This window comes from Platalea leucorodia, assembly GCF_965183815.1.
Source record: "Platalea leucorodia genome assembly, contig: HAP1_HAP1_SCAFFOLD_518, whole genome shotgun sequence".
Taxonomy (NCBI): Eukaryota; Metazoa; Chordata; class Aves; order Pelecaniformes; family Threskiornithidae; genus Platalea; species Platalea leucorodia.
This window is the reverse complement of record NW_028121082.1, coordinates 1-4,466: the sequence shown is the minus strand read 5'-3', so window position 1 is coordinate 4,466 and position 4,466 is coordinate 1.

The window sequence follows — 4,466 nt, the reverse complement described above, 5'->3', positions numbered from 1 at the left end:
GGGCGGCGGCCCGGCGGGGGGGGGGGGGGGCACAACGCGGGTCGGGCCCCGCCGCGGCGGCGCCCCCGGGGCCGGGCCGGGGGCGGCGGAGGGCGGCGGCGGCGGCGGCGGCGGCGGCGGAGGGGGGGGGGGGGGGGCAGCGCTCACGGAGCGGCCATGTTGGCTGGCGGGGCCGCGCCGCCGCCGCTTCCGCCCACAATGCACCGCGGCGGGGGGGAAGGGGCGGGGCCGGGCGGGGAGGGGGCGGGGGGAAGGGGCGGGGCCAATGAGCGGCGGGAGCGGGGGAAGGGGCGGGGCCAGTGAGGTGCGGGAGCGGGGGGAGGGGGCGGGGAAAGGGGCGGGGCCAATGAGCGGCGGGAGCGGGGGAAGGGGCGGGGCCAGGCCGTTGAGGGATTGGGAAAGGGGCGGGGAAAGGGGCGTGGCCAATGAGCGGCGGGAGCGGGGGAAGGGGCGGGGCCAGGCCGTTGAGGGATTGGGAAAGGGGCGGGGAAAGGGGCGTGGCCAATGAGCGGCGGGAACGGGGAAAGGGGCGGGGCCAGGCGTTGAGGGATGGGGAAAGGGGCGGGGCCATGGACGGCAGGAGATGGGAAAGGGGCGGGGCCAGGGAGTGGCGGGAGCGGGGGAAGGGGCGGGGCCATGCGCCAGAGGGGGCAGGGAAAGGGGCGGGGAAAGGGGCGGGGCCAGTGAGGTGCAGGAGTGGGGAAAGGGGCGGGGCAAGAGGCGGGGCCAATGAGCGGCGGAGCAGGGAAAGGGGCGGGGCCAGGTGACAGAGGCTGAGGGGAAGGGGCGGGGAAGGGGCGGGGCCAGGGAGTGGGGCGGGGAAAGGGGCGTGGCCAAGCAGCAGAGGGAGCAGGAAAGGGGCGGGGTGGGAGGGGAAGGGGCGGGGCCAGGAGCGCCGAGGGCGGGGAAAGGGCGTGGCCATGTAGCAGAGGGCGTGCGAGGGGGCGGGGAAAGGGGCGGGGCGTCAGTGAAATGGGGGCGGGGCCAGGCGGCAGCAGGAGCTGAGAAGGGGCGGGGCCATAGGGATGGAAGGGCGGGGTTGGAAGGGGCGGGGCGCGATGGGGGCGGGGTTAGGTGGGGGCGGGAGCACCAAGGGGCGTGGTCGTGCCTTAATTACGTCATGGAAGGGGCGGGGCAACCCTCGGGCAACGCGGACACCCCCCCCCAGTGGCCACCCCCCGGGTCTGGGGGGGAACTGGGGGAACTGGGAGTGACTGGGGAGGTTCTGGGGGGTCACTGGGGGAACTGGGGTGTACTGGGAGTAACTGGGGGGGGAGGGGGAGGCACTGGGGGGGAACTGGGAGGCACTGGGGGGGAACTGGGATGTACTGGGAATGACTGGGGGGAAGGGGAGGCACTGGGGGGAACTGGGAGGCACTGGGGGGAACTGGGAGGTCATGGGGGGGAACTGGGAGTGACTGGGGGAGGTTCTGGGGGGTCACCTGGGGGAACTGGGGTGTACTGGGAGTGACTGGGGGGGGAGGGGGGAGGCACTGGGGGGGAACTGGGAGCACTGGGGGGGAACTGGGAGGGTCATGGGGGGAACTGGGAGTGACTGGGGGAAGTTCTGGGGGGTCACTGGGGAACTGGGGGTGTACTGGGAGTAACTGGGGGGGAAGGGGGATGCGTTGGGGGGAACTGGGTGGCACTGGGGGGGAACTGGGAGGTCATGGGGGGAACTGGGATGTACTGGGAGTGACTGGGGGAGGAAGGGGGAGGCATTGGGGGGAGCTGGGAGGCACTGGGGGGAACTGGGATGTACTGGGAATGACTAGGGGGAAGGGGGAGGCACTGGGGGGTTACTGGGGGGTCACCGGGGGAACTGGAGTGTACTGGGAGTGACTGGGGGGAAGGGGGAGGTACTGGGGGGGGTTCTGGGGGGTCACTGGGGGAACTGGGGTGTACTGGGAGTAACTGGGGAGGAAGGGGGGAGGTACTGGGGCGACCTGGGAGTCACTGGAGGCCACTAGGGGTTTGCAGGAGGGAACTGGGGGGAACTGGTGGGTACTGGGAGTAATGGGAGGGGGAGCTGGGGTTACTGGGAGGAGCAGGAGGGACTGGGGGTAACTGGGAGGAACTGGGAGAACTGGAGGAGAACTGGGGGAGCTGGGGGGGGGGGGAATGGGAAGTAACTGGGAGGTGTTGGGGGGAACTGGATGTGACTGGGAGGTGACTGGGAAGAACCAGGAGGGGCAGCAGGAGGCGCTGGGGGGGTATGGGGGGAACTGGGAGGTACTGGGAAGTGACTGGGAGGTGCTGGGGGTGACTGGGAGGTACTGGGAGGTGCTGGGGGGGACTAGGAGGTGACTGGAAAGTACTGGAGGGAACTGGGAGGTGACTGGAAGGTGCTGGGAGCTGACTGGGAGGTGCTGGGGGGAACTGGAGGTGACTGGGAGGTGCTGGGGGGGACTGGGAGCTGACTGGGAGGTGCTGGGGGGAACTGGGAGGTGACTGGGAGGTGCTGGGGGGGACTGGGAGGTATTTGAAGGTACTGGGAGCTGACTGGGAGGTGCTGGGGGGAACTGGGAGGTGACTGGGAGGTGCTGGGGGGGACTGGGAGGTATTTGAAGGTACTGGGAGCTGACTGGGAGGTGCTGGGGGGGACCGGGAGGGACTGGGAGGTGCTGGGGGGAACTGGGAGATACTGGAGGGAACTGGAAGTGACTGGGAGGTGCTGGGGGAAGTGGGAACTGACTGGGGCTGACTGGAAGGTACTGGGGGGAACTGGGCGGTACTGGGAGCTGAGTGGGGCTGACTGGGAGGTGCTGGGGGTGACTGGGAGGTACTGGGAGCTGATTGTGGGTGACTGGGAGGTACTGGGGGGAACTGGGAGGTGACTGGGAGGTACTGGGGGGAACTGGGAACTGACTGGGGGTGACTGGGGGGTACTGGGGGTGACTGGGAGGTACTGGGGGGAACTGGGAGGTACTGGAAGCTGACTGGGGCTGACTGGGAAATACTGGGGGGAACTGGGAGGTGACTTGGAGGTGCTGGGGGGAACTGGGAAGTACTGGGAGCTGACTGGGGCTGACTGGGAGGTACTGGGGGGAACTGGAAGGTACTGTGGGGAACTGGGAGGTGCTGGGGGAACTGGGGGGTGACTTGGAGGTGCTGGGGGGAACTGGGAGGTACTGGGAAGCTGACTGGGGCTGACTGGGAGGTACTGGGGGGAACTGGAAGGTGACTTGGAGGTGCTGGGGGAGACTGGGAGATACTGGAGGGGAACTGGGAGGTGACTGGGAGGTACTGGGGGGAACTGGGAAGTACTGGGAGCTGACTGGGGCTGACTGGGAGATACTGGGGCTGACTGGGAGGGTACTGTGGGGAACTGGGAGGTGCTGGGGGGAACTGGGAGGTGACTTGGAGGTGCTGGGGGGAACTGGGAGGTACTGGAGCTGACTGGGGCTCACTGGGGGCTGCTGGGGGGAACTGGGAGGTGACTGGGAGGTGCTGGGGCTGACTGGGAGATACTGGAGGGAACTGGGAGGTGACTGGGAGGTGCTGGGGGGAACTGGGAACTGACTGGGGGTGACTGGGCGGTACTGGGAGCTGGCTGGGGCTGACTGGGGGCTGCTGGGGCTGACTGGGAGGTACTGGGGGGAACTGGGCGCTACTGGGGGGAACAAGGGGCTCCCGCTGAGGGGGGGGAACCGGACGCCGCGGCGCGCCCGGCCCCTTTTTGCTGCCGCACCCGGAAGCGCGGCGGGGGCACTTCCGGCGGGGGGGACCCCTCTTTGTGTTGGGCCACTTCCGGCGCGCGGGGAGGGTCCCGCTTCCGGTTCAGCGGGCACTTTCCGGCTTCCGGTGCGGCGGGCGGAACGGGGCGAGCGGCGGGAGGTGAGCGGGGGCCGGGAGGGCGGGGCCGGGGGCGGGGCCTGGCCTCTCCCCGCCCCCCGGGACCCCCCCGGTGCCCCCCCGGGACCCCCCGGTGCCCCCCCGGTGCTGTGAGCTCGGTGTCCGCAGGCGGCCATGACGCGGCACGGGAAGAACTGCACGGCCGGGGGCGGTGTACACCTACCACGAGAAGAAAAAGGGACACGGGTGGGTGCGGGGGGGGGGCACGGGGGGGCGGGGGGGGGGGGCGGGGGGGGGCACGGGGGGGGAGGCACCGGGGGGGGGACACGGGGACACCGGGGGGGGGCGGGGGGGGGAGGACACGGGGGGGGGATGGGGGATGGGGGGCACCGGGGGGGGGGGGGGACACGGGGACACCCGGGGGGGGGGGGGACGGGGGGGGACAACGGGGACATGGGGGGGGAGGGGGGGGGCACTGGGGGAGGGGGGGGGGACACGGGGGTGGGGGCGGGGGGGAGACACGGGGGGGGGGAGACACAAGGGGGACAGGGGGGGGGGCACGGGGGGTGACAAGGGGGACACGGGGGGGGGGCACACGGGGGGGCGGGGGGGGGGGACATGGGGGGGGGACACGGGGAACACCGGGGTGAGGGGGGGGGGCTGACACGGGG